The sequence below is a fragment of the Pseudorca crassidens genome, chromosome X, assembly GCF_039906515.1.
Source record: "Pseudorca crassidens isolate mPseCra1 chromosome X, mPseCra1.hap1, whole genome shotgun sequence".
Taxonomy (NCBI): Eukaryota; Metazoa; Chordata; class Mammalia; order Artiodactyla; family Delphinidae; genus Pseudorca; species Pseudorca crassidens.
Window position 1 is genome coordinate 62,512,161 of NC_090317.1, and position 19,305 is coordinate 62,531,465.

The following is a 19,305-nucleotide window of genomic DNA, read 5'->3' on the forward strand; positions in this document are numbered from 1 at the left end:
AAGGACATTCCCATAAGGCTACCAACAGATTTTTCCGCAGAAACATTACATGACAGAAGGGAGTGGTGTGATACAATTAGACTGCTAAAAGGGAAAAAAATTACAAACACGGATACTCTATACAGCAAGATTATCATTTATAATACAAGGAGAGTAAAGAACTTCTCAGACAAGCAAAATCTAAAAGAATTCATCAATACTAAACCTACCTCATAAAATGTTGAAGGCTTGGGCTTCCCTGGTGGCGCAGTGGTTGAGAGTCCACCTGCCAATGCAGGGGACATGGGTTCGTGCCCCAGTCCGGGAAGATCCCACATGCTGTGGAGCGGCTGGGCCCGTGAGCCATGGCCGCTGAGCCTACACGTCCAGAGCCTGTGCTCTGCAATGGGAGAGGCCACAACAGTGAGAGGCCCACGTACCAAAAAAAAAAAAAATATTGAAGGCTCTTCTCTAAATGGAAAAGAAGTAAGATCTATAGAAAAGGGAGAATTCCAATAAGAAAGGCAAATACTTAGGATGGAAGATCACTTAATTAAGCCAGTACGTAAATTAAAGAATAACAAAATTGTAAGAGCAACTATAATTATAATAAACAGTAAAGAGATAAGTATGAAGATGTAAAATATGACATCAAAAACACAAAATGTGAGGGAGAGGTATAAAAATGTGGTTTCCATAGAATGTGTTTTAATGTAAATGACTATCAGTTTAAATCAAGTAGATATAACTATAGGTCAACATATATAAACCCCATGGTAACCACACATAAAAAAACAACAAAAACAACCATACATTAGATATATAAAAAGCAAAAAGAAATGAATCCAAGCATATTATGGAAGAAAATCATCAAACCAAATGGAAGGAAGAAAAAGAATAAGAAATGAACAGAGAATAACTACTCAAACAACTGGAAAACAGGTAATAAAATGGCAATAACTACATACTTATAAATACTTACCTTAAATACTTGCCTTAAATGTCAATGAACTAAAAGCTCATATCAAAATACATATGGTAACTTATTGGATTAAAAAGAGAGAGAGACCTTTAAACAGGCTGCCTACAAGACACTCTCTTCAGTGGTGAAGACACACACTGACTGAATGTAGGAGGATAGAAGAAAGATATTTCATGCAAACAAATATGACAAGAAAGCAGAAGTAGGAATACTCGTCAGAAAAAAAATAGACTTTAAAGCAAAGGCTATAATTAAAGACAAAGCAGGGTATTATATAATGCCAAAAGGATCAATACAAGAAGAGGATATTACACTTGTTAACATATACATACCCAGTACAGGAGCAACTAAATACATTTTTAAAAATTAACAGCATAAAAGGAGAAATTGACAGTAAGACAAGAGTAAGAGACTTTAACACTCCACTGACATCAGTGGAAAGATCATCAGATAGAAAATCAATAAAGCAACTGTAGTCTCAAATGAAACTATAGACTAGTTGGACTTAATTGATACCTACAGGACAATACAAATAAAACAGTAGAATGCACATTCTTTTCAAGCTCACAGTTAACATTCTCCAGGATAGATCACATACTAGGTCAAAAAAGAAGCCTCAACAAATTTAAGAGAACAGAAATTATATCAAGGATTTTTTCCAATTACAATGGTATGAAACTAGAAATCAACTAAAGAAAAAAATAAAAACAGGAAAAAAACAAACACATGTTGAATAAACAGACTGCTGCTAAAAAAAAATGGATCAACAATGAAATCAAGTAGGAAATCATAAAATACCTGGAGACAGATGAAAGTGGGAACAAAACTTTCCTAAATCTATGGGATACAGCAAAACATTTCTAAAAGGGAATTTCATGGTGCTTCAGGCCTTCTTCAAGAAACAACAACAACAACAAAAAAAAACCTCAAATAAACTATATAACCTACCACTTAAGAGAATAGAAAAAGAAGAAAAACCAAAGCCCAAAGTCAGCAGAAGGAAGGATTACAAAAGATCAGAGAGAAAATAAATAGAGATTTAAAAGAAAAAGCAATTGAAAAGACCAACAAAACCAAGGTCTGGTTGTGTGAAAAGTTAAGCAATACTTATAAACCTCTTTTAAATTGTTTTTATTTTACATTGGAGTATAGTTGATTTACAAAATTGTGTTAGTTTCAGATGTACAGCAAAGTGATTTAGTTATACATATATCTACTCTTTCTCAGATTCTTTCCCAATATAAGTTATTACAGAGTATTTAGTATAGTTCACTGTGCTATACAGTAGGTCCTTGTTGATTATCTATTTTATATATAGTAGTGTGTATATGTTAATCCCAACTTCCTAATTATCCCTTCTCCCTACCTTTCTCTTTTTTGAAATTTGTAAGTCTGTTTTCTGTTTTGGAAAAATGTTCACTTGTATCATTTTTTAAATTACATTCCACATATAAGTGACACCATATAATATTTGTCTTTCTCTGACTTACTTCACTTAATATGATAATCTCTAGGTCCATCCATGTTGCTGCAAATCACATAATTTAATTCATTTTATGGCTGAGTAATATTCCATTGTGTATATGTACCACATCTTCTTTACCCATTCTTCTGTTGATGACACTTAGGTTGCTTCCATGTCCTGGCTAAATAGTGCTGCAATGAATATCAGGGTGCATGTATCCTTTAGAATTACGGTTTTCTCCAGATATATGCCCAGGAAGGGGATTTCAGGATCATATGGTAGCTCTATTTTTAGTTTTTAAGGAACCTCCATACTGTTCTCAATACTGGCTGTACAAATTTACATTCCCGCCAACAGTGTAGGAGGATTCCCTTTTCTCCACACCCTCTTCAGCATTTATTGTTGTAGACTTTTTGATGGCCATTCAGACTGGTGTGAGGTGATACCTGATTGTAGTTTTGATTTGCATTTCTCTGATAATTAGTGATGTTGAGTATCTTTCCATGTGCTTTTTGGCCATCTGTATGTCTTCTTTGGAGAAATGTCTATTTAGATCACCTGCCCATTTTTTTATCGGGTGGTTTGTTTTGATATTGAGCTGCATGATCTGTTTGTATATTTTGGAGATTAATCCCTTGTTGGTTGTACTGGTTGCAAATACTTTCTCTCATTCTGTAGGCTTTCTCTATGTTTAGTTAATGCTTTCCTATGCTGTTCAAAAGCTTCTAAGTTTAATTAGGTCCCATTTGTTTAATTTGTTTTTATTATCATTATTCTAGGACCTAAAAAGATACTGCTGTGATTTGTGTCAAAGAGTGTTCTGCTCTGTTTTCCTCTAAGAGTTTTATAGTACATGATTTTTTTTTAATTTATTTATCTTTGGCTGGGTTGGGTCTTCGTCTCTGTGCGAGGGCTTTCTCTAGTTGTGGCAAGTGGGAGCCATTCTTTTTTTTTTTAACATCTTTATTGGGGTATAATTGCTTTACAATGGTGTGTTAGTTTCTGCTTTATAACAAAGTGAATCAGTTATACATATACATATGTTCCCATATCTCTTCCCTCTTGCGTCTCCCTCCCTCCCACCCTCCCTATTCCACCCCTCCAGGCTGTCACAAAGCACCGAGACAATATCCCTGTGCCATGCGGCTGCTTCCCACTAGCTATCTACCTTACTACGTTTGTTAGTGTGTATATGTCCATGACTCTCTCTCGCCCTGTCACAGCTCACCCTTCCCCCTCCCTATAACCTCAAGTCCGTTCTCTAGTACGTCTGTGTCTTTATTCCTGCCTTACCCCTAGGTTCTTCATGACATTTTTTTTTCTTAAATTCCATATATATGTGTTAGCATACGGTATTTGTCTTTTTCTTTCTGACTTACTTCACTCTGTATGACAGACTCTAGGTCTATCCACCTCATTACAAATAGCTCAATTTCGTTTCGTTTTATGGCTGAGTAATGTTCCATTGTATATATGTGCCACATCTTCTTTATCCATTCATCCGATGATGGGCACTTAGGTTGTTTCCATCTCTGGGCTATTGTAAATAGAGCTGCAATGAACATTTTGGTACATGACTCTTTTTGAATTTCGGTTTTCTCAGGGTATATGCCCAGTAGTGGGATTGCTGGGTCATATGGTAGTTCTATTTGTAGTTTTTTAAGGACCCTCCATACTGTTCTCCATAGTGGCTGAACATGGTGCATGGGACTCTAACTATCGTGGCCTCTCTGGTTGCGGAGCTCCAGACGTGCAGGCTCAGTAGTTATGGCTCACAGGCCCAGTTGCTCCGTGGCATGTGGGATCTTCCCAGACCAGAGCTCGAACCCATGTCCCCTGCACTGGCAGGCAGATTCTCAACCACTGCACAACCCTATAGTATATGGTTTTACATTTAGGTCTTTAATCAATTTTGAGTTTATTTTTGTGTATGGTGTTAGAGAATAATCTAATTTTATACTTTTACATGTAGCTGTCTAGTTTTCCCAGACTCACTTTTAGAAGAGACTGCCTTTTCTCCATTATATATTCTTCCCTCCTTTGTTATAGATTAACTAACCATAGGATGGTGCATTTATTTCTAGGATTTCTATTCTTTTCCACTGATCTGTGAGGTCTGTCTCTGTGCCAGCACCATACTGCCTTAATTACTGTATCTTTGTAGTATAGTCTGAAGTCAGGGAGCCTGATTCCTCCAGCTCCATTTTTCTTTCTCAAGATCACTTTGGCTATTCACGGTCTTTTGTGTTTCCACACAAATTTCAAGATTTTTGTTCTAGATCTGCAAAAACTTTCACTGGTAATTTCATAGGGATTAAATTGAATCTGTAGCTTGCTTTGGGTTGTATGGCCATTTTGGCAACATTCATTCTTCCAATCCAAGATTATGAGAAATCTTTTGATCTGTTTGTTTCGCCTTTGACTTCTTTCATCAGCATCTTATACTTTTCAGAGTACAGGCATTTTGCCTCCTTAGTTAGGTTTATTTCTAGGTATTTTATTCTTTCCGATGGGATGGTAAATGTGATTGTTTCCTTAATTTCTTGTTCTGATCATTTGTTGTTAGTGTATAGAAATGAAACAGATTTCTGTGTGTTAATACCGTATCCTGCAACTTTAGCAAATTCATTGATGAACTGTAGTAGATTTCTGGTAGTATCTTTAGGATTTTCTATAATATCATGTCATCTGCAAACAGTGACAGCTTTACTTCTTCTTTTCCAATTCAGATTCCTTTCATTTCTTTTTCTTGTCTTATTGCCATGGCTAAGATTTTTAAAGCTATGTTGAATAATATAGGCAAGTGTGGACATCCTTATCTTGTTCCTGATCTTGAAGGAAGTGCTTTCAGCTTTACACCTTGGGCATGATATTAGCTGTGGGTTTGTTATATATGGCCTCTATTATGTTGAGGTATGTTCCCTCTATGTCCACTTTATGGAGAGTTTTTTTAATCATAATTGCTTTTTCTGCAACTATTTAGAAGATCATATGGTTTTTATTCTTCAATTTATTAATGTGATGTATCACACTGATTGATTTGCAGATATTGAGAAATCCTTTCATCTCTGGGATAAATCATGGTGTATGATCCTTTTAATGTATAGTTGGATTTGGTTTGGTAGTATTTGGTCTGTAATTTTCTTTTTTTGTGGTATCTTTGTCTGGTTTTTGTATCAGGGTAATGGTGGCATCATAGAATGAGTTTGGAAGTGTTATCTCTTCTCCAATTTTTTGAAATAGTTTCAGAAGGATAGTGTTAACTGTTTTCTAAACGTTTGATAGAATTTGCCTGTGAAAGCAGCTAATCCTTGTCTTTTGTTTGCTGGAAGTTTTCAAATCACAATTTCATCTTTAGTACTTGTGATTGGTCTGTTCATATTTTCTAGTTCTTCCTGATTCTGTTTTGGGAGTTTGTACCTTTCTAAGAATTTGTTCATTTCTTCTTGGTTGTCCATTTTATTGGCATATAGTTGCTTGTAGTAGTCTCTTACCATCCTTTCTATTTCTGCAATGTTATTTTAACTTCTTTTTCATTTCTAATTTTATTGATTTGAGACTTCTCCCTTTTTTTCTTGATGAGTCTGGCTAAAGTTTTATCATTTTGTTTATCTTTTCAAAGAACCAGCTTTTAGTTTTATTGATCTTTTCTATTGTTTTATTTTTGTCTACTTCATTTATTTCTGCTCTTATCTTTATGATTTCTTTCCTTCCACTAACTTTGGGTTTTGCTTTTTCTTCTTTCTCTAGTTGCTTTAGATTTAAGGATAAGTTGTTTATTTGAGATTTTTCTTGTTTCCTGAGGCAAGATTTTATTGCTATATACTTCCCCCTTTGAACTTGTTTTACTGCATTCCATAAGTTTTTGACTACCATGTTTTCTTTTTCACTTGTCTTTAGGCATATTTTTTATTTCCTATTTGATTTCTTCAGTGATCCATTGGTTATTTAGTAGCATGTTGTTTAGCCTCCAAGTGGTTTTGATTTTCACAGTTTTATTCTTGTAGTTGAATTCTAATCTCATATTGTTGTGGTTGGAAATGATGCTTGATATGATTTCAATTATCTTAAATTTACTGAAGCTTGCTTTGTGGACCAGCATGTGATCTGTCCTGGAGAATGTTCCATGTGCTTTTGGAAAGAATGTGTATCCTGCCGTTTTTGGAATGCTCTATAAACTTCAATTAAATCTATCTGGTCTAATGAGTCATTTAAGGCCTGTGTTTCCTTAATTTTCTGCCTGGATGATCTGCCCATTGAACTAATTGTGGTGTTAATGTGCCCCATTATTATTGTGTTAGTGTCAATTTCTCCTTTTATGGCTGTTCACATTTGCCTTAAATTATGAGGTGCTCCTATGTTGCATGTATATATATTTACAGTTGTTATACCTTCTTTGTGAACTGATACCTTGATCATTATGTACTGTCCTTCTTTGTCTCTTGTAACAGTCTTTATTTTAAAGTCCATTTTTTCTATATGAGTATTGCTGATCCAGCTTTATTTTTGATTTCCATTTTCCCATTACCAATCAATCCTGATAAAAAGAACAAAACTGGAGGTATAACACTCTCAGACTTCAGACTATACTACAGTGCTACAATAATCAAAATAGTATGATACTGGCACAAAACTAGACATATAGATAAATGCAACAGAATAGAGAGCCCAGAAATAAACCTGTGAACCTATGGTCAATTAAGCTATGACAGCAGAGGTAAGAATACACAACAGAGAAGATAGTCTCTTCAACAAATAAGGCTGAGGAAAACTGGACATCCACATGTGAAATAACGAGATTAGAACATTCCCTCACACCATATACAAAAATAAACTCAAAATGGTTTGAAGACCTAAATTTAATTCATGAAACAATAAAACTTCTGGAAGAGAACATAAGTGGAACAGTCTTTGACATAAATCATAGTAGCAATATTTTCTTGTACGAGTTTCTTAAGGCAAAATAAATAAAATCAAAATTAAACAAATTTGACCTAATTAAATGTTAAAGCTTTGCACAGCAAAGGAGACCATCAACAAAACTTAAAGACAACCTCCAGAGTGGGGGAAAATATTTGCTAAGTATGCAACTGACAAGGGGTTAATATTTAAAATATATAAACCACTCATATAACTCAATATTGAAAAAACAGAGAGTCCTATGAAGAAATGGGCAGAAGACCTTAATAGACAATTTTTTCGCAAAGATGACATATAGATGGCCAACAGACAAATGAAAAGGTGGTCAGCACCTCTATTTTTTAGAGAAATGCAAATATAAACAACAATGAGATATTACTTCATACCTGTCAGAATGGCTATCATCAAAACACCTACGAATAACAAATGCTGGAGAGGATGTTGAGAAAAGAGAACCGTTTTACACTGTTGAAGGGAAGGGAAGTTGGTGCAGCCACTATTTGAAACAGCATGGAGCTTCCTCAAAAAACTAAAAATAGAACTACCACCTGATCCAGCAATTCCACTCCTGGGTATATATCTTGAAAAAATCAAGGACACTAATATAAAAAATACATACACCCTAATGCTTATAGCAGCACTATTTACAATAGCCAATGCATGAAAGCAATACAAATTGCCCATCAAAAGAATTGGGTTAAAAAATGTGGTATACGGGCTTCCCTGGTGGTGCAGTGGTTGGGAGCCTGCCTGCCGATGCAGGGGACACGGGTTCATGCCCCGGTCCGGGAGGATCCTGCATACCGTGGGGTGGCTGGACCTGTGAGCCATGGCCACTGGGCCTGCGCGTCCAGAGCCTGTGCTCCGCAGCAGGAGGGACCACGAGAGTGAGAGGCCTGTGTATCGCAAAAAAAAAAAAAAAGGTATAAATATATGTGTGTGTGTGTGTGTGTGTGTGTGTGTGTATCCAATAGAATATTAGCCATTAAAAAAGGATGAAATAATGCTATTTTCAGCAACATGTATGGAACTAGAGAATATTATGTTTAGTGAAATAAGTCAGACAAAGAAAAGTAAGTAGTGTGATATCACTTATATGTGGAACCTAAAAAGAATACAAATGAATGTATATGCAAAATTAGATACAGTCTCAGAGATATAGGACACAACTTTGTGGTTAACAAAGGGGAGGGAGAAGGGGGAGGAAAATTCGGGGCAAGGAATTAACAGATAAAAACTCCTATATATAAAATAGATAAGAAAGAAGGATACACCGTTAGCAAAAGTAATTATACCCATTATCTTGTAATAACCTATAATGTTGTATGACTGCAGAAATATTGAATCATTATGCTGTACACCTGAAACTAACATATTGTAATTCAACTATACTTCAGTAAAAAAGAATGGCACACACACTAAATAGAATTTCACTTCTTTATAAGATTAAATAATATTCCACTTTATGTATATACCCCATTTTTTTATCCATAATGTAATTGATGAACATTTTGGTTGTTTCCATCTTTCAGTTATTGTGAATGATACTGTTATGAACATTGGTGTGCAAATATTTGGGTCTCTGCTTCCAATTTTTTTTAAATTAATAACATTGATTTGAATTTTATTAGCTTACTTTTCAAAATTTTATTGTGCTAGTAGCACTGAACATAAGATCTACCCTCAAAAGATTTTAAGTGTACAGTACAGTATTGTTATTTACAGGCACAGTATTATATAGCAGATACCTGGAGACTATCTTGTGTAACTGAAATTTTATAAATATTGATTAGCAACTCTCCCTTTTCCTATTCCTCCAACTCCTGGCAATCATCATTCTATTTTTTGTTTCTATAACTTTGACTGTTTAAGATACCTTGTATAAGTCCAATCATGCAGTGTTTTTCTTTTGGTGACTGTCTTACTTCATTAGAAAAATGTCTTCAAGTTTCTTCTGTGTGGTCATATAATTCAGGATTGATATTTTAAGGCTCAATAATATTCCATAATATGTGTATAACACATTTTTAAAACCATTTATCTAGCAGAGGGCATTTAGCATGTTTCACATCTTGGCTCTAATGACTATTGCTGCATGAACATGGGATTGTCAAAATCTCCTCAAAATCCGTCTATTAATTCTTTTTGATATGTATGCAGATGTGAAATACCAAATCATATGGTGATTCTATCTTCAATTTTTTGAGGACGGGCCAAACTCTCTTCACAGAGACTGCATCATTTTGCATTCCAATCAGCAAATACAGTGGTTCCCATTTCAATTGTTCCTCCACAACACTTGTTATTGCCATATGTGTGTGTGTGTGTGTGTGTGTGTGTATATATATATATATATATATGATGATGAATAGAATAGAATAGAATAGAATAAAAACTATTCTCCCCAGCATTTGCCTTCTCATTTTGATAACATTCATTCTAATGGACATGAGGAAATATCTTCTAGTTTTGATTTGCATTTCCTTAAATATTAGTAATGTTGAGTACTTTTTCATATAACTGCTAGCCATTGCATGCTTTCTTTGAAAAAATGTCTATTCAAGTTATTTGCCCATTTTTAAATTCAGTTATTATTTATTTATTTATTTATTTATTGCTATTGAGTTGTATGAGTTTCTTGTATATTTTAAATATTAACCCCTTGCCTGAGGCTTACCCCTGTGTTTATTTGTAGTAGTTTTAGGGCTTCAGGTATTATGATAAAGTTAATTAACTCACTTTTAGTTAATTTTCATGTTTCAGAAAGGGTTTCAGTTTCATTCTTCTGCATGTAGTTATTCAGTTTTCCCTATACATTTTATTAAAGGTAACATACTTTCTTATTATACATTCTTGGCCCCTTTGTTGAGAACTAAATTGATCATACGTGCATGGGTTTATGTCTGGGCTCTCTATTCTGTTCCATTGATCTATGTGTCTGTTTTAATGACAAAATCATACTGTTTAATGACTATGGCTTTGTAAAATAACCTGAAATCAGGAAGAGTGATGCCTCTGCCTTTGTTCTTTCTCAAGATCACTTTGACTAGTAAGGGTCATTTGTGCTACCATACAAATTTTAGGACTCTTTTTTTCTTTTTCTGAGAAAAAATACCGTTGGTATTTCAATGAAGATTGCATTGAATTTATAGATCATTTTGGGAAGTATGGACATTTTAACAAAATTAGTTCTTCTAATCCATGAACACAAAATATGTTTTTTATTTGTGTCTTTTTCAATTTCTTTCATCAATCTTATAGTTTTAAGTAAAAATATCTTTCTCCTACTTGGTTAAAGTTATTCCCAAGTGTTTTGGTCTTACAATATTGTAAATGGGATTGTTTTCTTTATTTCTGTTTCTGATAGTTTATTGTTAGTATACAGAAACACAACAAATCTTATATATTGATTTTAGATCCTGATTTTATATCCTCCTGCTTTCTATATATAATATCATTTTTTCTGCAAATAGAGATAATTTTACTTCTTTCCTGATTCTAATAAATTTTGTTTCTTTGTCTAGCCTAATTGTTCTTGCTAGGACTTTGAGTACTCTGTTGGGTACAAGTGGCTAGAGTAAGCCACTTTGCCTTGTGCCTAATATTTGAGGAAAAATGTTCAGCTTTTCACCACTGAGTATGACATCAGCTTCTCATATGTGGGTTTTAGTATGTTGAAGTATGTTCTTTCTATATCCGATTTGTTAAAGGTTTTTGTCATGAAAGTGTGTTGAACTTTGTCAAGTGTTTTTCTGCATCTATTGAAATAATCATATGATTTTCATCCTTAATTTTTTAAATTCAGTGTATCTTATTGATTGATTTGCAGCATCTTTCCATTCTTGGGATTAATCCAGCTTAATCATAGAATGTGATTTAATGTATTGTTGAATTTGATTTGCTGATATTCTGTGAAGAATTTTGTCTCTATGATTGTCAGGGATATTAGCCTATAATTTTCTTTTCTCATATTGTCTTTGTCTGGCTTTTGTATAAGGTAAGCTGGCTTCATAAAATAAGATTGAGAGTGTTCACTCTGCTTCAATTTAAAAAAAATAGTTTGAGAAAAATTGTTATTTCATTTTTAAATGTTTGGTAAAATTCACCAGTGAAACCATCTGGTACTGGGCTTTTATTTGTTGGGAGGTTTTTTTATTACTGATTCAAACTCCTTACTCATTATTGTTCTATTGTTTTTCATGATTTAATCTTGGTAGGTTGTCTTATGATCCTTTTTGTTTCTGTGGTATCAGTTGTGATGTGTCTTTTCTTTCTGATTTTGTCTTCCCTCTTTTTGTTTTAGTTGTTTGAGCAAAAGTTTTGTCAATTTTATCTTTTCAAAAAACCAGCTCTTAATTTGTTGATCTCTTCTATTGTTTTGTTGTTGTGTATTTTATTATTCTCTGATCAAAGTTATTTCCTTCCATCTGTTAACGCTGGAATTAGTTTTATCTTTTTCTAGTTCCTTGAGATGTAAAATTATGATTGAGATCATACTGATTTATTAATGTAAATTTTTATTTTATTTTATTTATAAGCTTCCCTCTTAAAACTGCTTTTGCACTGTGTTTTCAATTGTGTTTGCTTCAAGATATTTTGTGATTTCCATTTTAATTTATTCTTTGATATATTGGTTGTACAGGAGGGAGTTGTTTAATTTTTATATATTTGTGAATTGTTTAGATTTCTTCCTGTTATTGATTTCTAGTTTCATATAATTGTGATCTGAAAAGGTATTTAATATGATTTCAATCTTTTAAAATTTATTTAAACTTGTTTTGTGGCCTAACATATTATCGACTCTGGGCAATTTTTCATGTGTGCTTGAGAAGAAAATGTATTCTGAAGGTGTTGGATGGAATGTTGTGTATATGTCTATTAAGTTTATTGGTCTAAACTATGGTTCAAGTTCAGTGTGTCCTGCTTGATTTTCTGTCTATATGATCTATCCCTCTCATGAGCCTTTGCATTTCTGTAGTATTATTTGTAATGTCTTCTCTTTCATTTCCAATTTTATTTAATTGTGACCTATCAGTTTTCCTGAGTTAGTCTAGCTAAAATTTTGTAAATCTTGTTTATTTTTCAAAAAACATGGCTTTTGTTTTCACTTATTGTTTCTATTGTTTTTATGGAACCTATTTCATTTATTTCAACTCTGATCTTTATTTCCCCTGTTTTGTTAATTTTGAGCATAATTTGTCTTTCTTTTTATAGTTTCTTGTGGGGTGACCTCCTGTTGTTTATTTGAATTATTTCTTATTTCTTAATGTAGGCATTTATCACTATAAACTTCACATTTAAAACTGCTTTTGCAACATCCTGGAAGCTTTGATATGTTGTGCTTTCAGTTTTATTTGTTTCATAATGTTTCTTGATATATGTTTTGATTTCCATTTTGACCCATTGGTTTTTCAGGAGCTTGCTTATTAATCTCCACCTTTTTTGAATTTTCCAGCTTTCCTCCTGTTACTGATTCCTAGTTTCATACCACTGTAGTCAGGAAAGATATTTGGTATGATTTCCATCTTTTAAAATTTTCTAAGACTTATTTGGAACCTATCTTTAATCTACACTGGAGAATGTTTTGTGTATGCTTGAGAATATTGTGTATTCTGCTCTTCTTGAATGGAATATTCTGCTATATATTTCTGTTAGGTCCATTTAACTTAACTATGTTTCCAGCCCAACCCTTTCTTATTGATTTTCTGTCTGGATGATAGATCTTTTGTTGAAAGTAGGGGATTTAATTCCCCTAACATTACTACATTTTTAAAATTTCTCTCTTCATATCTGTTAGAATTTGCTTAGTATACTTATGTGCTCTGATGTTGAGTGAATAGTTATAATTACTATATATTGCTGATTAATTAACCCTCTCATCACCATACAATGACCATCTTCATATCTTTTAAAAAAATTTGCTTTAAAGTCTATGTCATCTGATATAAGAATTGCTATCCCTTCTCATTTTTTTGTTTACACTTGCATGGAATATCTTTTGTCATCCCTCGCTTTACTTTGAACTTATGTGTGTCCTTAAATCAAGTGAATCTACTGTAGACAGCATATAGTTGGTTTTTCTTTTTTTATCCATCCAGATACGTTTTATTGGATAATTAAATCCATTACCATTTATAGCAATTATTGATAGGTGAGAACTTACTAATGTCATCTTGTTAATTGCTTCCTGGTTATTTTGAAATTCCATTTTTTTAATACCACCTTGCTTCCGTATTTGTAAATTAATGATTTGTAATAGTGGTATGGTTTGTTTACTTTCTCTTTATCTTCTTGTATATTGTGTATTTTTGCTTTGTAGTTTTCACAAGGTTTACATAAAACAACTTATAGAGGCAAAAGTCTGTTTTGTTATGATAGTTTAACTTAGTTTACATACAAAAACTCTATCATTTTGATCCTCCCTTTCTTATATTTTTTATGTTACCATTTACATCATTTTTAGAAGTTTGTTCTGTGCAAAGATTAATAAAACTGATAGGCCTTTAGAAATACTGATAAAAAACAAGGAGGAGAAAAATGACAATATTAGAAATACAAGAATGCCTATCACTTCAGACCACACAGACATTACAGAAGTAGTAATGAAATATTATGAAAAACACTAGATATATAAATTATACAACTTATGTGAAACAGACCAATTCCTTGAAATCTATAAACTACACAATGAATAGAGAATCTTAATTGCCCTGTATATTAAACATTAATATATAGTTAAAGACCTCCATAAAAATCTCCAGTCCAATAGAGTTTCAATGGTAATTTCCACTAAACACTTAAAGAAGTAACATTAATTCCACACAGTCTCTTTCATAAAATAGAAGGAAAGAAAATCCTTGGCACATCATTTATGAGGACACTACTTCACTAGTGCCAAAAGCAAAGACAATTTGAAAAGAAAGGAAAGCTAAGACCAATATCCCTTACAAAGATAACTTCAAAAATTCTCAACAAAAAGAAGAAAAGATCATATTCAACAATATATACAAAATATAAGACACCACAACCAAATGGGTTTTATTCCAGAAATTTAACACTATTTTAATATTTGAAAAAAATATTAATAGCATTCTTTTTTCTGGTCCAGCATGTAATGAGCTTAGAAATTGCCACTCCATCTTATCAAAAAGCCAAAAGCTAAACAAAGTGAAAAATCAATTTTTTTAGGTCCAAAAAAGAACTGCAGTGACAGAGCAGACCACTGCTCCCAAAATTGAAGAATCAGACAGGAAAATACAGAGAATCTCAAATTGCCAGAGTAGAAACCCACAAGCAAAAATATCCACAAGAACCAGTACTGAGGCTGGAAAAGCTAAACGGTAATTGACAAATTGCTGGTGGCTCAGTATGGTCAAGTCTGATAATTAAAATATCCGGGTAGAAAAAGTCATAAGGGGGCTCTCACACTGCTGTGAATTTTACCTCAGGAGGTCCAGCAAAGTGAAAAATTAAATAAAAATCTCCACTTTTCTGGCAGCAAGTGGGAAGAAATAAACATTTTGAAATCTGTAAGAACATTCTGTCCTTAACATGGCTGGCCCTCAGGAGAAACTATTTTCCCAGGACCTAACCTGCTGGGGTATTAGAGGATAATCATTCAGGGGCAAAGAAATACTCAAATCCAGTACACTCTAGCCATCTTGTCCATTTAAGTGAAGGGGATAACTCAGAAGCACTGGGAAATTTAGAGACCAGGGACACAAGGTTACTAAATGACTGAAACCTAATTATAAGACTATGGAAGGCTTCCCTTCCCACCACGCATAATGACTACATTAGTAAGGTTTATTCACTGTGGTTCATTCTATATAATATATCCTGTCCACTTTCCAATAAAAAAATTATAAGGCATACTACAAAAAATAGACATAGCAGGCGGCAGAACCAGACACAGATATGACAGTGATGTTGAAGTTATCAGACCAGGAATTGAAAAGAACTCTGATTAATATGCTAACAGCTGTGATGAAAAAAGTAGACAACATGCAAGAATAGATGGAAAATATAAGCATAGCAAAGAAAATCTTAAGAACCAAAAAGAAAAGCTGATAGAAAGAAAGAATGTCTTTGATGGGCTCATTTGTAGACTAGACAGAGTAAAAAAAGAACCTCTGAGATTTAGTATATGGCTACGGAAGTTCCAAAAATGGAAAGAAAAGGGAAGCCTGGGTGAAAAAAGAAGAGAATATTCAAGGAATGTGGGAAAACTTTCAAAGGTGTGGCATACACATAGTGGGACTACAAGAAGGAGAAGAAAAAAGGAATTGAATAAATATTTAAAGTATTAATAATAGAGAATATCCTCAAATTAATGTTAGATAACAAGCAACAGTTCCAAGAACCTCAGGGAACACCAAACAAAATAAAAGACAAAAAAAGCACACCTAAGCACATCATAATAAAAGTGTAGAAAATCATATATTTAAAAAAACGTGAAAGAAGCCAGAGCAATAAAAACTTACCTGTAGAAGAGCAACAGTAAAAATTACATTTGTCTTCTAAGTAGTCATGAAAAGAGGAGAGAATGGAGTGACATATTTAAAGTATTAAGGGAAAAAAAATCCAACAACTTAGATTTCTGTACCTTGCAAAAATAACCTTCAAAAGAGAGAAGAAATAAAAAACTTTTTTTAGACAAGCAAACTGAGGGAATTTGTTGCCAGTTGACTTGCTTTTCAAGAAATGTTAAAGAAGTTCTTCAGGAAGAAGTAAAATATGGGTCACAAATTCAGATCGGCATAATGAAAGGAAGGGCACTGGAGAAAGAATAAGTGAAGATAAAATAAAAAGTCATATCTCTCTTATTCTTTTTTTTAACATATTTATTGGAGTATGATTGCTTTACAATGGTGTGTTAGATTCTGCTTTATAAGAAAGTGAATAAGTTATGCATATACATATGTTCCCATATCTCTTCCCTCTTGCATCTCCCTCCCTCCCACCCTCCCTATCACACCCCTCTAGGTGGTCACAAAGCACCGAGCTGATCTCCCTGTGCTATGTATCTTCTTCCCACTAGCTCTATATTTACCTTTGGTAGTGTATATATGTACATGCCACTCTCTCACTTTGTCCCAGCTTAACCTTCCCCTTCACCGTATCCTCAAGTCCATTCTCTAGTAGGTCTGCATCTTTATTCTCATATTGCCCCTAGGTTCTTCATGACAATTTTAAATTTTTTTTAGATTCCATATATATGTGTTAGCATATGGTATTTGTTTTTCTCTTTCTGACGTACTTCACTCTGTATGACAGACTATAAGTCCATCCACCTCACTACAAATAACTAAATTTCGTTCCTTTTCATGGCTGAGTAATATTCCACTGTATATATGTGCCACATCTTCATTATCCATTCATCTGAGGATGGACACTTAGGTTGCTTCCATGTGATGGCTGTGGTAAATAGAGCTGCAATGAACATTTTGGTACATGATTCTTTTTTTTTATTTTTTTATATATATATTTTTTTTTGCGGTACACGGGTCTCTCACTGCTGTGGCCTCTCCCATTGTGGAGCACAGGTTTCAGAAGCACAGGCTCAGCGGCCATGGTTCACGGGCCCAGCTGCTCCATGGCACATGGGATCTTCCCAGATAGGGACACAAACCCGTGTCCCCTGCATCAGCAGGCAGACTCTCAAACACTGCACCACCAGGGAAGCCCTACATGATTCTTCTTGAACTATGGTTTTCTCAGGGTATATGCCCATTAGGGGTATTGCTGGGTCGTATGGTAGTTCTATTTTTAGTTTTATAAGGAACCTCCATACTGTTCTCCATAGTGGCTGTATCAATTTATTTTCCCACCAACAGTGCAACAGGCTTCCCTTTTCCCCACACCCTCTCCAGCATTTATTTTCTGTAGATATTTTGATGATGGCCATTCTGACCAGTGTGAGATGATATCTCATTGTAGTTCTGATTTGCATTTCTCTAATGATTAATGATATTGAGCAATCTTTCATGTGTTTTTTGGCAATCTGTATATCTTCTTTGGAGAAATGTCTGTTTAGGTCTTCTGTCCATTTTTGGATTGGGTTGTTCGTTATTTTGATATTGAGCTGCATGAGGTGGTTGTATATTTTGGAGATTAATCCTTTGTCAGTTGCTTCATTGGCAAATATTTTCTCCCATTCTGAGGGTTGTCTTTTTGTCCTGTGTATGGTTTCCTTTGCTGTGCAAAAGCTCTTAAGTTTCATTAGGTCCCCTTTGTTTATTTTTGGTTTTATTTCCATTTCTCTAGGTGGCGGGTCAAAAAGGATCTTGCTGTGATTTATGTCATAGCGTGGTGAGAGTGTGCAACCTTGTCTTTTTCCTGAGCTTAGTGGAAATGGTTTCAGTTTTTAACCATTGAGAACGATGTTAGCTGTGGGTTTGTCATATATGGCCTTTATTATGTTGAGGTAAGTTCCCTCTGTGCTTACTTTCCACAGGATCCTTGTAATAAATGTGTGTTGAATTTGTCAAAACTTTTCCTGCCTCTATTGAGATATTATATGGTTTTTACCCTTCAATTTGTTAGTATGGTGTATCACATTGATTGATTTGGATATACTGAAGAATCCTTGCATTCCTGGGATAAACCCCATTTGACCATGTTGTATGATCCTTTTAATGTGCTTCTGTATTCTGTTTGCTAGTATTTTGTTGAGGATTTTTGCATGTATGTTCATCAGTGATATTGCCCTGCAGTTTTCTTTTTCTGTGTCATCTTTTTCTGGTTTTGGCATCGGGGTGATGGTGGTCTCATCAAATGCGTTTGGGAGTGTCCCCCCCTCTGCTATATTTTGGAAGAGTTTGAGAAGGATAGATGTTAGCTCTTCTCTAAATGTTTGATAGACTTCGGCTGTGAAGCCATCTGTTCCTGGGCTTTTGTTTGTTGGAAGATTTTTAATCACAGTTTCAATATCAGTGCCTGTGATTGTTCTGTTTATATTTTCTATTTCTTCTTGTCCAGTCTCAGAAGGTTGTGCTTTTCTAAGAATTTGTCCATATCTTCCAGGTTGTCCATTTTATTGGCATATAGTTGCTTGTAGTAATCTCTCAGGAATCTTTGTGTTTCTGCAGTGTCAGTTGTTACTTCTGCTTTTTCATTCCTAATTTTGTTGATTTGAGTCTTTTCCCTTTTTTTCTTGATGAATGTGGCTAATGGTTTATCAATTTTTATTATCTTCTCAGAGGACCAGCTTTTACTTTTATTGAACTTTGCTATCATTTCCTTCATTTCTTTTTCATTTATGTCTGATCAGATGTTTATGATTTCTTTCCTTCGGCTAACTTTGGTGTTTCTTTTGTTGTGGTTCTTTTTCTAATTTTTTCAAGTGTAAGTTTAGGAATTTTATTTGAGATGTTTCTTGTTTCTTGAGGTAGAATTGTATTGCTATAAACTTCCATCTTAGAACTGCTTTTGCTGCATCCCATAAGTTTTGTGTTGTCATGTTTTCATTGTCATTTGTTTCTAGGTATTTTTTGATTTCCTCTTTGATTTCTTCAGTGATCTCTTTGTTATTAAGAAGTGTATTGAAAGTGGAGTGTTAATGTACCCTACTATTATTGTTTTACTGTCAATTTCCCCTTTTATGTGTATTAGCATATGCCTTATTTATTGAGGTGCTACTATGTTGAGTTCATCAATATTTACATTTGTTATGTCTTCTTCTTGGATTGATCCCTCGATCATTATCTAGTGTCCTTCTTTGTCTCTTGTAATGGTTTAATTGTAATGTATATTTTGTGTGATATGAGATTTGCTACTCCAGCTTTCTTTGTTTTCCATTTGCATGGAGTATCTTTTTCAGTCTGTATGTGTTCCTAGGTTAAGTGGGTGTCTTGTAGACAGCATATATATGGGTCTTATGTTTTGTATCCATTCAGCCAGTCTGTCTTTTGGTTGGATCATTTAATCCATTTATATTTAAGGTAATTATCAATATGTA